Source organism: Nuphar pumila, chromosome 10 (assembly GCF_984573655.1).
Source record: "Nuphar pumila chromosome 10, dmNupPumi1.hap1.1, whole genome shotgun sequence".
Classification (NCBI taxonomy): Eukaryota; Viridiplantae; Streptophyta; class Magnoliopsida; order Nymphaeales; family Nymphaeaceae; genus Nuphar; species Nuphar pumila.
The window spans coordinates 35,255,713-35,269,772 of NC_143258.1; positions in this window are offsets into that span (position 1 = coordinate 35,255,713).

The window sequence follows — 14,060 nt, forward strand, 5'->3', positions numbered from 1 at the left end:
AGTAGTGTTCGCTTTGGATAAGTTTATGTCCTATCTTCTCGGTTCGAAGGTGGTTGTCTATTCTGATCATGCTGCACTGAAGTACCTTCTCAGCAAGAAAGACACCAAATCGAGGCTCATCCGATGGGTCTTGCTACTACAAGAGTTTGATCTCGAGATTTGAGATAAGAAGGGAAGCCAGAACGTAGCAGTAGACCATCTCTCTAGACTGATCGTGGATTTCACTCAGGATCATAGGCCGATCAGTGATTCTTTCTCCGATGAGCAGATTATGGTCGTCGAAACATCGTAGCTACCATGGTTCGCCGATATTGTGAACTATCTGGTTTTGCAACAGGTACTTGTGCATTGGAATAAGAATGAGCGAGAGCGATTCTTAGCACAGGTGAGGGAGTACTATTGGGATGAACCAGAGTTGTTCAGATATTGCGCAGACCAGATCATTAGGAGATGCATCCCGGAGGAGGAGTATGAGTCCATCCTCAATTTTTGTCATTCGCTACCTTGTGGAGGGCACTTTAGCAGTAGGAAGACAACTGCAAAGGTTTTGCAGTCTGGATTTTTTTGGCCCACACTCCACAAAGATGCTCATGAGTTCTGCAGAAAGTGTATCTGATGTCAGTAGACAGGGAACATGTCCAAGAGGGACATGATGCCCTTACTCCCGATGTTAATTGTTGAGATTTTTTATGTTTGGGGCATAGATTTTATAGGCCCATTCCCGCCATTGTTTGGCAATTTATATATCCTAGTGGCGGTTGATTACGTGTCCAAGTGGGTCGAGGCTGTGGCAACCAAGACCAACGTTCATCAAGTCGTGCTTAAGTTCATTAAGCATAATATTTTCAATCATTTTGTTGTGCCACGTGCGTTGATAAGTGATGGTGGAAAACATTTCAGGAATGTACAGGTAGCTTCTCTTTTGAGAAAATACTCTATCAATCATTGTTTCACCACTCCTTATCATCCGCAGACCAGTGGACAGGTTGAGGTTTCTAATAGGGAAATCAAGCGTATCTTAAAGAAGACAGTCCGCCCGGACCGCAGGGATTGGTCCCAGCGATTAGATGATGCTCTTTGGGCATATAGGACTGTGTTCAAAATCCCTATTGGCATGTCCCCATATCGTCTAGTTTTTGAGAAAGCGTGCCACCTCCCTGTCTGATTGGAACATAGGGCATACTGAGCAATCAAGAAGTTTAACTTCAATATCACCCAGGCTGACAAAGAGCGATCATTGCAATTCACTGAGCTCGAAGAGCTCAGAAATGATGCATACGAGAATGCCAAGTTATATAAAGCTCGCACTAAGGCTTTTCATGATAAGCACATTATTAGAAAAGTGTTTGAGCCAGATCAGAAAGTATGGTTGTTCAATTCTCGCTTGCATCTGTTCCCAGGTAAATTAAAGTCAAGATGGGATGGACCTTACATTGTGAGAGAAGTATTTCTGCATGGGGCAGTGACATTATTTGACCCACGTACCAAAGGCACATTCAAGGTCAATGGGCAAAGACTGAAGCCCTACATTTCAGATACCTCACAGACCGGTGAGTGTGAGGTTTGGGATCTCACAAAAGAATAGGGTCTGAGCGGAAAAATGTATCGTATATAAATAGTAGAATTAGGTTCTTCAGTTTTCGCATTTATTTTTGTTCATTCATTTGATTTCATATAAGCTTACAATTGCTTTGATTCATGCAGCTTTACCTAGCATTCAATGTGTGAGTATAGGTTACTAGATTTAGGACATGGCCTTCAAAGCAGGCAATTGGCAAGGTCAGCTGAAAACTGAGCATTGACGTATGCTTAGTGGTGGAGCATGATCCAGTCAAGAATCAACTCAAGAGGCCCCGCATATCAGGTTGTATCTATCTGTTCTCCTGTCTTGATTTCAAGTCACTTAGTGTGCATCTACATTGCATTCTTACATCTCTGCATGCCACTAGAGACAGTGTCATTCAAGCATGGGGGGATGGTTCAGTAGATACACACTATTTTTGCTCTAATTATCCTGTTTCAGTAGCTAAAACTCATAAATTAGGCGTTTCAGAATTTTTTTATCATATATGAATATTTTTTACATAATCTAACATATTAGAAATTTTTAGAAGCCCCATGAGGAAATTTTTTTTTAACAAAGCTAAAAAGAGTGAGTGTTTATGTGAAGTTCAAAGAAAAGACTGTATTTGAATATGAAAAGATAATTTTGAATCACAAAGTATAAGTAAGCACAATTTGAAATAAACTACTAAGTAATTAAAAAAGATAAAGAAAAAGCTCGAGCTCAAAAGAAAAGAGCATGCGTTAAGTTGTTTGGATGATTTCACAATCTTGAGTACGATGAGTTCAGACGCAAGTTGAAATGTTTGAATTTCATTCAAAATGAAAAGTGAGAACTTCGTGAACCTTAGAAGTTGAGATCACACACAAGTTGAGATCAGACACAAGTTGAAGTGTTTGAACCTCATGTCGAAGGGGTAAATGAAGGAAGTCACTTTTGTGTCTAGTTAATGTCTTTAACATACGGATAGTGGTATAAAAAGGCTTTAACATTGCACAGAGCACAAAAACAAACCACACGCAAGCTAGTAAAAGAAAAGAAAAGAATCTGAAAAATTGGAAAAATTAAAAATCCAATGAAAATAAGAGCTTAATGAAAAGAAAAAGTCATTACTTACAAGTAGGATGAAAGACCATGCAGAAAAAGATATGAGTGATGAAAAATGAATAATAGCATGATAATACACAATTTTCTGAGAAACAATCATAGATAAATGTGATTTTTAGAAGAGTGAAAGGAAAATTTTTATCGTGGAGGCATAGAATCTCTAATTATGTTCTGAGAAGTGAAAAATTATATGAAATGTCTGTTAAATTTGATTTCTGGAATTGCCTAGCATTTTAGAAGAAAATTTTGAAATTCTGCATGATTTTTATGTTTGTGGGTAGCATCTCTGCAAACCCTCACGAGACCTTGCTCGTCCACTGGGGTAACCCAGGTGTTTAAAGGGCTGGTTGCATGAGCTAAATGCAACCGTGATTCCTACAAAAGTGAATTAGTTTAATAAAATAATTTGCATTTTTATCAGGTAAGTCTGTATCTTCGTTGTCAGGGTAGTGCAAATTGCTAGGGACTAGCAATCATTCTAGCATGGGGGTATTTGATGAAGCATAAATTGCGCATCAAAGATTACATTAGAGTCATGCATTAAAGCATCATTTTTAGGTTTAGAACCTACATTTCGATTCATTTGAACATGAATGAGCTATGGTTCAAATCTTGTTCGAATCAGAGTTAAAACGAGAAAGTTATTGCATTTTCAGTGCATCGGGTCGGACCTCGGGATGAATTGGGGCAAATCCAGATCCAAATGGCCAATATGGGTCTTGGATCCATGCAAAAACCATATTATCCAATCCCAAATAGACCCAAACTCGATTTTTTATTTTATTTACTAAAACCCCCCTCTGAAAAGGGCACCCAACAAATAACTCCCTTTTAATCCCTTTTCTGGAAATAGTAAAATTTGGGATTTTACTATAAATGTGGCTATAAACCCTAGGCAAATCATTTTTGCCTAGAGATTTGCACCTAAAGTGTTGAGTCTTTACTCCTTCACGCCTCCCTCCTCAGCCCCCACACTCCATTGCCTTCTTCTTCTTGGTTTTGCTTGGATGTCTATAGCATCTCCAATAGCCGCCCCTCTCTTCTTCACCATTTCTTCTTCTCTTCCGTTGCTTTCGTTTTTTTTCTTCCTTGGTGTGTACTGAGTCATTTTTTTTTGCTGTGTTTGCAGGTGCAGCAGCTTGTGGAAGGTGTCATTCTTGGCTGGAGTGTTGTCTACTCCATTCGAGATCGTCCGGTTCTATCTCTTCGGCCTACTTCCCCACCCGAATTTGATTCAGTTCACTTTTCATCCCTCGGTGTATGTTCACCATGCTACAGCCAGCAACCCCAGCATTTTGACGCAGCCACAACATCCTTGAAGGGCTTTTGGCGCATTTTCATAGGCACACTCTGCTCACTCACCATCTACCCCTACATTCGTCGGATGGCCTCATATGGTATGTCTTCTTATCCCATTTCTTCTAGCTAAAACCGAGTATATGATTGCTTTGATTTTCCTTTGTCTGCATTTTCTAAATTGGTTCCAGCCTTAGTGTAGTAGTTGGTGCATCAACCAGTGCCCTAAATCGAGTCTAAATCGCAGTCCTAATTGATGTTTTCATGTTTTAGCATTTAGTTGAATTACTTTCTATTTTGCTAGTTGGTTGTGGCCCATTTGTCATTAGGCATTCTTTTTACTTGTGTTATGTAATTTAGCCTATTTTTGAGCAGTGAATTAATAGTACTAATTTCTGTAGCTCTAGTAGTTTGATTAGCAATTCAATGGTATATGTGTCATAACCCTCATACAACCAAAAAAGTGAAAACCGATTAGAAGTCCTTCTAATCGACTTGGATTTCTTTCCAAAGAGGTTATGGCATGTTAATTTCTGTGTTGATTTTTGTCTTAGCAGCATCTCTTGATTAGTTTATATGCTATTTAGTGGTCTGCTATTTAGTGAGTTAATGATTCTTGTATATGAAAGTGGTGTTATTTTGCTGAGATTGCTGTTGGGTATGATTAGATCATAAATTAATTTTGTCTAAGTTTTAGTTTCTTTTTATGCGAGTTGGGTTGCATATCGGGTTAGGTTGCTAGTTTTTGTTGTGGTCTTACCATAATATTCCGTCAAGTGTTGTTAGTATGGTAGTTTAGCTTGGGTTAATATTCTTTTACTGGTTTTTATTGGTGGAATTAGTTTAAGGATGTAGTAGAACTAAGAAGTTTCATTGTCCTGATTAGGCGATTTTAGGTGTCTTTCTTAATCACAGGTATTGGGTTGAATTGCGTGTAGAAGCAAATTTTCATGAGTTCCTCTGTTAGATTGTAGATTAAATTAGCCTACAGCAGCTTTAGTTTGTTAAATTTTGTTTTAATATTAATTAGTTTTTGTGTTAGAAGCTGAGTTGATATACTTTCTATATTAATTGAGGGTAGCATGGTGTAGTTGAGTAGTCTCACAAATTTCCATTAGGGTTAGAGTACCAGCATGTGCTATGGTTTGTGTAGTTAACATATCTTATGTTGATTAGTCTAGCTATTGTAGATTAGTGATTTCAGTTGTTATTGTATTGTCTTTAACATTTGATTAGTTGAGAACCATAAATCGACTAGAATCACTCTAGTCGATTGAAGCACTTTATGAGTAGGTGAGCCTACTATCATTTTCGGGTTTTCTAGCTAGTTGGATGTTGATTAGTTATTCTGCAACTTCTCACTAGCCTATTGTGGTTAGATTAGACTTCGTGTAGGTTTTGTAAATCCGTTGCAATAGTTTTAGCCTTCATTGCCGAAATCGGCTAGAGTCTTACCTCTAGTTGGAATCATTAGTCGTTGCAAGGAAAAACAACAGTTTAGGGTTATTGGTTTCTATAGTTTAATAGGGTAAGTAATATAGTAATTAGCATATTCGTGTTTCAGCAGCATGAGTAACATTTAGGGTAGAGTTTCTTCGTTGTTTTGACTGCCGCTATTTTAGAATTTCTTGATAGACATATCGCTACTTTGTCACTGACTTTGTGACACCTATATCTGGAGCTCTTGGGTTGATATTCATAATCTGAGAGTTGTGTTGTATTCGTGATCAAGTCAAGAATCCAACAAAACCAACATCGCATCAATCGGACTCTGTTTGAGCAGTCTGTTGTTCAGTTTCTGAACATCTATCAGAAATAAGGATTTAGGGTTGCGTAGGGGCATAGTTGTCTTTTTCTATTTTACATAGTTGTTCTAACTTCGGTTTTTAGTATTTCAGTAAGTTTTTAATATTAGTTCAGAGCTAATTGCAGGGTTAGAATAATTAGTTTAGGGGGTTAGTTCGGGTAAATTTGTGTTTTCCGTATAAATTAGATTATTAGCTAACTTTAGTATTAACATAGACGTAGTTGTTTTTAAAATCACTAAGTTAGTTTAACTAACTTCGTTTTTGTGTTTTGCAGGTAATACAAAGTTGCAGCTTCTACTATACTCCGTAAAGCTTTGGACTCATCTCATTGTTTTCTCTTTTCTTTTTATAACCTGTTTAATTTAGTTTTCATTGTATTATCCTCTCACTACAAGAAAAATGTGGATTAGCAACGGACGCTATCCGTCGCTAATCTGTCTCTAATCCATCGCTAAACAGTTTAGCGATGGATTGGCAATGGATTAAGATGGATAGCATCCGTCGCATAATCCTGGTCGCTAATTAGCGATAGAACTTATCTGTCGATACTTCCGTCGCTAATTTACGACAGATTAACGACGGACATGATCCGTCGCAAGTACGTCGTTATTTTAAATTAGCAACGAATAATATCCATCACTAAATTTTAAAAAAAAATTAAAAAATAATATTGCTCCCTGCTGGGCGGTATTCCGGCAGCAATAGGCCGGACTTGTACCGCACCACACATATGTTGCACCCGAGCGGCCCAGCCCACCACTGCAGGGTCTTTTGCATAAAACCGTCACGCTCTTCGGCATGCTCTCTGGTGCGCTCTCCGATGCACTCTCCGACATCGCGAACAATGACTTCAGCCCTCCCACCATGAACAGACTCGCCCCCTTCCCCTGGATCAGCCGGGGCCGCCTCGGGATGTCGAAGATCTCTCCCCACTTTCGCCGCTCGAGTAGATGATGAGAGAGTGGACGAAATTCGACTCACATCAGAGGTAGAGGAGGCCAGAGGATACGACAACGGGGATAGCGGATGAGAAGGGGAGGAAATCGAGCGAATAGCAGAGCCAAATGTCACTTTCGGTATCGTAGACGTAGAGGGACTCCGACGAGGCGCGGTGGGACTTTCGGCAGTGCGAGGGGTGGACGACGAACCAGCTGAGGGTGGTGCAGAAAGCGACCCGCTGGAGGAAGAAGGGGCAAGTCAGGGTCTGTTGGAACAGTTGGCACACAGCACGGCAGGCGAAGATCTCCCGGAGGGAGAGGTGCGAGAAGATCTTCTCAAGTGGGTCGGTCGGCAATTGATGTATGGTGGTCCGGCTTGTAGGCTCCATTGGACGCTGGAAAATCGACTCTGCCTGGTCCTCCAGCGCCGGCGGGCGACTCTAACTCCTCTTCTTCCTTGCATTCCTCTGCCATGAAATCGTCATCGTTCGAGAAGTCATCGGTTTAAATTTCGAACGAGGAGAGAGGGAAAATTTTGTGCCTTAGCTGAGATGGTTTAAATCGAAAAGTAGCGATGGATTAGTGATGGAATTGTTCCCTCGCTAATTAGCGAGGGAATCCCTCGCTAATTAGTGATAGATTAGCTACAGAATAATTCCCTCGCTAATTCCTTCGTTAATTAGCATTTTTTCTTGTAGTGTTTGGCGATGAAAAAATATTGTCACTAATCTGTTTCCGTAGCTAATTTTGCAAATATTTTGAATGTTAGCGATAGATAGTTTTATCTCGCTAATTCGTCGCACATTTACGATAGAAAAAATGCGTCGGAAATGTCCATCGCTAATCCACATTTTTCTTGTAGGGTCTGTAATTGAACAAGTTCGATATCAATAGAGTGTAATTGTTTGATTTAAATTGAGTGTATCCCATTCCCTGTGGATCGATCTGTACTCACCACGACAGTGGGAAGTCGGTTTTATTACTTGATTGGCGATTTTCCAAAGCATTTCAGTGAAAAATATGTTTTAAAATAACGATTACAAAAATCCGATCATCCTTCAACTTGGAGATGATCAGGGTCTTCCTTCGCCCCAGAAATTAGAATTGATAATGATGTCTCTTTTGATTGAACTCTTTTGATAGTATGAATCAAATATCTTTTAGGGCTTGTCGGGAGGTTCATCTCATTGGCCTTCAACTCGGCGATGATCTGAACTTTTCCTGGAAGGATACATCATACAATCCTTCAACTTGGAGGTGATTTGAATCTTTTTTATTCCTGGGGGTCTAACTCGCATATCAGTCTTCAACTTGACGATAGTTGAGAGATCCCTTTTGCAGATAATCAATTATACTTGATTTATTGAGAATTTTGAGTGGATTCTATATTGCTCATAATATTTCTACAATCATCTTTTAAAATACACCATAGCCATGATCAATATCAGTCCGCTTTTGGCTTTTCAAAATCATTGAACATTTCTTTGTTAATCATACCAAGGATATTTCTTTCATCCTTTTGGTTGATCAATAGGGAAAAGGTTTGAATTTTGCTCTTTTTCTCAGCAAGCTTCACCTTTTAGGAAAGAATACTAGAGGTAATCTATAGTGATTCTTTTATGTAGTAAAATATTGAAGTCAACAAATGTTTTTAGCAGATTGGCAAAAATGTTCAAGAATCCTTTATGAAACAATTACTCAATATCAATTTTGATGGGACCTTGAGCTAAAATTTGGAGGAAATAATGTGGAAGTTAAGAATAACATTGGTTTAATTAAGAACAACATCGGTTCAATGGGGATTCAACCTAAGAACCGTAAAGAATATTGGATCAGCAGTTATTCAACCCATAGATTGAATTTTCGAAAAGAAAATTGGTTCAAAAGCGATTCAACCTAAGAACTACAGAGACAGATGGATCAGTAGGGATTCAACCTACAGATTGAATTTTTGAAAATGAGATTGGTTCAAGAGGGATTCAACCTAAGAACCGCAAAGAAAGATGGATTAGTAGGGATTCAACCTACAGACTGAATTTTTAAAAATGAAACTGGTTCAAGAAGGATTCATCCTAAGAACCGTAGAGAATATTGGACCAGTAGGGATTCAACCTACAGACTGAATTTTTGAAAAGAAGATTGGTTAAAAGAGGGATTCAACCTAAGAACCGTGGATCAGTAGGGATTCAACCTACAGACTGAATTTTTGAAAATGACATTGGTTCAAGAGCAATTCAACCTAAGAATCTTGGATCAGGAGGCATTCAATCTTCAGATCATATTTCTTAAAAACACTAGTCCAAAAGGGGTTCAACCTAAGGACTGTAAAGAATATTGGATCAGGAGGGGTTCAACCTACAGATCAAATTTTCAACAATGAGATTGGTTCAAAAGGGATTCAATCTAAGAACCGTGAAGAAAGACAGATCCAGAGGGGTTCAACCTACAGATCAAATTTTTGGACAAGAAATTGGTTCAAAAAAGGATTCAACCTAAGAACCGTGAGGAAATGAGACCTGTGAAAAGGATCGATTTCTGACAAAAATGGGTCCTTCCTGAAGTTGGGATTTTTGAAAGAAATGTGTGAGTCAAAACTCGGTTTTGAAGGAAAGTCTGAGTTAAAATTTGGATTTGGAAGAGAAGAAGTTTGAGTCGGAACTCGAATATTCAAAAGAAAAATAGACCAATTTGAAAGTTGGTTTTGAAAAAGAAGGAAATCCGAGTCAGAACTCGAGTATTCAAAAGAAAATAGACCAATTTGAGAGTTGGGTTTTGAAAAGAAGGAAATCTGAGTCAGAACTCGGATGTTCAAAAGAAAATAGACCAACTTGAGAGTTAGGTTTTGAAAAGAAGGAAATGTGAGTCATAACTCGGGTATTCAAAAGAAAATAGACCAACTTGAGAGTTGGGTTTTGAAAAGAAGGAAATCTGAGTCGGAACTCGGGTATTCAAAAGGAAATAGACCAACTTGAGAGTTGGGTTTTGAAAAGAAGGAAATCAGAGTCGGAACTCAGGTATTCAAAAGAAAATATACCAACTTGAGAGTTGGGTTTTGAAAAGAAGGAAATCTGAGTCGGAACTTGGGTATTCAAAAAGAAATAGACCAACTTGAGAGTTGGGTTCTGAAAAGAAAGAAATCTGAGTCAGAACTCAGGTATTCAAAAGGAAATAGACCAACTTGAGAGTTGGGTTTTGAAAAGAAGGAAATTCGAGTCAAAACTCGGGTATTCAAAAAAAAAATAGACCAAATTGAGAGTTGGGTTTTGAAAAGAAGGAAATCTGAGTCGAAACTCGGGTATTCAAAAGGAAATAGACTAACTTGAGAGTTGGGTTTTAAAAAGAAGGAAATTCAAGTCAGAACTTGGGTATTCAAAAGAAAATAGACCAACTTGAGAGTTGGGTTTTGAAAAAAAGGAAATCTGAGTCAGAACTCGAGTATTCAAAAGAAAATAGACCAACTTGAGAGTTGGGTTTTAAAAAGAAAGAAATCTGACTCGGAACTCGGATATTCAAAAGAAAATAGACCAACTTGAGAGTTGGGTTTTGAAAAAAAAGGAAATGTGAGTCGAAACTCTAGTATTCAAAAGAAAATAGACCAACTTTAGAGTTGGGTTTTGAAAAGAAGAAAATCCGAGTCGAAAATCGGGTATTCAGAAGAAAATAGACTAACTTGACAGTTGGGTTTTGAAAAGAAAGAAATCTGAGTCGGAACTCGGGTATTCAAAATAAAATAGACCAACTCGAAAGTTGGGTTTTGAAAAGCGAGGAGTCTGAGTTGAAACTCGGTTTGGAAAGGAGACTAGAGCAACCCAAAGGTTGGAAAAAGAAGTCTGAGTCGGAACTCGGATTCTCAAATAAAACTTTAACGAGAAGGTTGAATTTTGAAAATCGCTAGTGTGAGGACTGGGTTCAGAAGATGGTTTGATCTAGGATCAAAAGTTTTGAGGATGACCAGTTCGAGGACTGGATTATTTAACTTGCAATAAATATTTTTGATGAAGACTTCTTAATTTAATAGACCATCATAGTTAACTGTATGTGGCCTGCTTTTAGGGTTATCCCCTTATTCTGAATGGAGAAGTTTGATAAAAATTAATGATGAATGATTTTATTTGATCCTGCCTGTATACAGGGTTTCTGAAAAACAAATTTTCATAAAATAAAAAAATGCCCTAGTATAATGGGGAAGAAAGAATAATATTTGAAGAAGGTTCTTTGAGAAGAAATACAATGACAAAAGAAGAAAATCAGAATTGATAATGAGCATCCTTGTGAATTCGGGAAAATATTTTAAAAGGAACTTTGCAAAAGAAGAAAGGCAAGCAAAAGCTTTCAAGGGAAATTTATTCATCACAAGAGATATATTGCATGAGAATTTGGAGAAATCATAGAGAAAGTGACACCCAGAGATAAGAAAAAAGTTGATGATTTCATTGATGCATTAAAAGAAATGACAAATTGAAAAGCAAAAACAACTGGGACTATATTGTCCTGACAAAAAGTAGACATGACAAAAGATGAGAGGGCATTGGTATTGTCATTCTTTTGAGTGTTCCGGAAAAGGCTTGGTCATGACACTCGGTTGTTCTTCTTCTTCGCCTTCCACCAAAATATTCTTATCAATGCATCCCTGGATGATGTTCTTAAGAACGAAACAATGCTCCGTGTCATGCCCTACTGACCGGTGAAACTTGCAAAACTGTTTTTTGAATTTGCCCATGATTGTCGGAGGATCGATAACTTTTGGTAAACAAATCATATCTTTCGCGAGCAAATATTTCAGAACACTCTCAAGTTTCTGGTCCAGAGGGGTGAACTTTCGGTCAGGACTCCAGTTTTTGCGTTTTGGTTTTTCCTAATCTTTCTCTTTTTGCTGAGGTCTAGATTAAAAAGGCTTATCATTATTGAAAAACTTTCCTTTGGGGCCTTTGAATCTCTTTGAATGGTTGCCATGATCATTCTTATCATCTTTGTTGTTGCAGGCAAAAAGGGTGAAGTGAGTTTTCTTTTTTGCATCTTGACTACTTCTTGCAATGGTAATGGTCTCATAGATTCCATTCTCTATCTCCATTTCGAGCCATTCGACTCATTCTATTAATTCAACAAAGGATCTTAATGGGTTGGTAGAGATCAGACCTCTCAAAGGTTAGGAGAAATTATTTAGGATCATTGACAATACATGCCCCTCCGATATCGGATCTCTCATCTTGTTGCAGGTGGATCTCCACCTATGAATGAAATTTCTGGCCTTTTCATTGTCATTCTATTTCAGATTGTAAAGATGGTTGAGGGTTGGCAAGGCCTCAGCATTGAACAAGAACCTTTCGATGAATAAGTCAACAACTTTGTCAAAGTCTCGCAACTCTATAGGATTGATATGCTCTGCATGCCACTTTGTTGTTATTCCCTCCAGACTGCGCAGAAAGCATATAAATAAAGCCCTGTTGTCCCTTTTAAACTGATTGCATTCTGCGAAGAACATGGCCAAATGAGCCTTGGGATTGCCAGTTCCATCAAATTTAATGACCTTTCGGGGAAGGTCTTCCAGGTTGTCATCCCCTTCTAGGTCGTCATAGAAATCTTCATGGGTGTAGACTCTCTTGCCTTTGTCCTGAGCCTGTAAATCTTTGACCACGTGAGTTATCTCCTTTAATTGCAGCTGGATCGGGTCTTCTACCGGGGTCTAAAACTTAGTTTTGTTCACTGACTCATCTCCTAAATGGCAAGGTCTGGACTAAACGTCCAGACCGAATGGGGCTCCACCCACCGCAACGGTCCAGGTCTGGACCGACTGGTCCAGACCATGCGGGGTTGGCTCAGACTTGAACATGGTCTGGACCGGATGTCCAGACCCAAGTTGGGTTACAACCAACATCCAAGGGTGGGGTGCAAGCCCACCAACCTGCACCTGGCTGCAGCCCAACCATTGCAGCCACTGCATCAGGTCCGAGAACCCAAAACAAACAGTGCAGGGCTTAACGCCCCAAACAGAAAAATGTGAAGGGCATGCCGCCCAACCGAACTCAGCTTAGGCCTTTGACAGGTCTGGACCATATTCGGTCTAGACCATGTCAGGCCAAAGGCAAACCGGTCCACACCCACCCGGTTCGGTGGGTTCGGCCATGGTTCACGTTGAACCAAAAAGAAAGGGGAAGGAGAGGCACCCACGTTGGGGGTAGGTCTGGGTCAATCACTGTTGGAATTTCACTATTCTTCTTTGATGCTCCCCTTTACGATCTCTTTCCTTCGTTCTCCTTCAACAGAAGAATAGAGAAATTCCAACAAATCTGCAAATTTTGAAGAACTGTCATCCAAGGGCGTGTAGTTCAAACACTTAGGTATTTAATCAGGCAAGGTCTTATGTTTGTAATATGCCATTATATTTCACTAAAGTTAGCATCTAATTGTTCGTAAGATCTGTATATAAAAGAACAGATCTGTCCCCTGTGAATTAAGTCATGCTACAGCTCCATACCACCAAGATATCGACAATGATGATGGGTATCTGTAAGAGATTTGTTTAATATGCCAATCTTATGCAATTTTTGAACCATGAAGTTTTATCTATTTCAAAATTAGATTTGCTTCATTGCTAGCCCATTCTTATATCACTTATATCTCAGCAAATTTTTTTTTTAGCTTATTTGCACATTGTGTTTCCATATTGCTATAGTCCCCCTTTGTTAGTAGTGAACCCATCTGGTGGGTCTTGTATTATTACTACCCAATTTGTACAAGCGAGAGGATAGGTTTTGTTGATGTTAAGACCACCGAAGTGATGAAGGCTAACTTGATGACAACCAGGTTGAAATCCAGTTGGATTCAACAAAAGCTTCTATGTTACCTGTGTGTGTTTGCCATCAGAAAGAAAGCAGTGTCAGTTTATAAGAAGTTGTGAACACCCCAAATTTTTCAAAATTTTATAAAATTTCCCTCTTGGTCTCTGACCTCATCTTTATGAATAAATTGAGTCATTTTCAATCCAAATTCCAGTTATTTCTCGGATTCACTGGAATCCAAATTCATGTTATATATCTGACTCAATTTCACATCCGGATACAGTGCTAGAATTCCAAACTGAGCCTCGTTATCCAGTTTTCAAAATCAATTTCACAAAGATACCAAAATCATTTCTGAAAGGCTCAGACAGTCCATTCGGTATCCATCTGGATCCATTAACTCTGTGTTTCTCAATTCGAGGTTCAAAACTTGAATATTTCCTCAAAACCAGGATCCAAATCCATTTTCTGAAGAAATCGAACCTAAATTCTCAGAAAACCTCTTTTTCGTAAATATTTCTCAAAAATACAAAAAATGGTTATAAACCCCTTTATTTTCCTTCAGTTT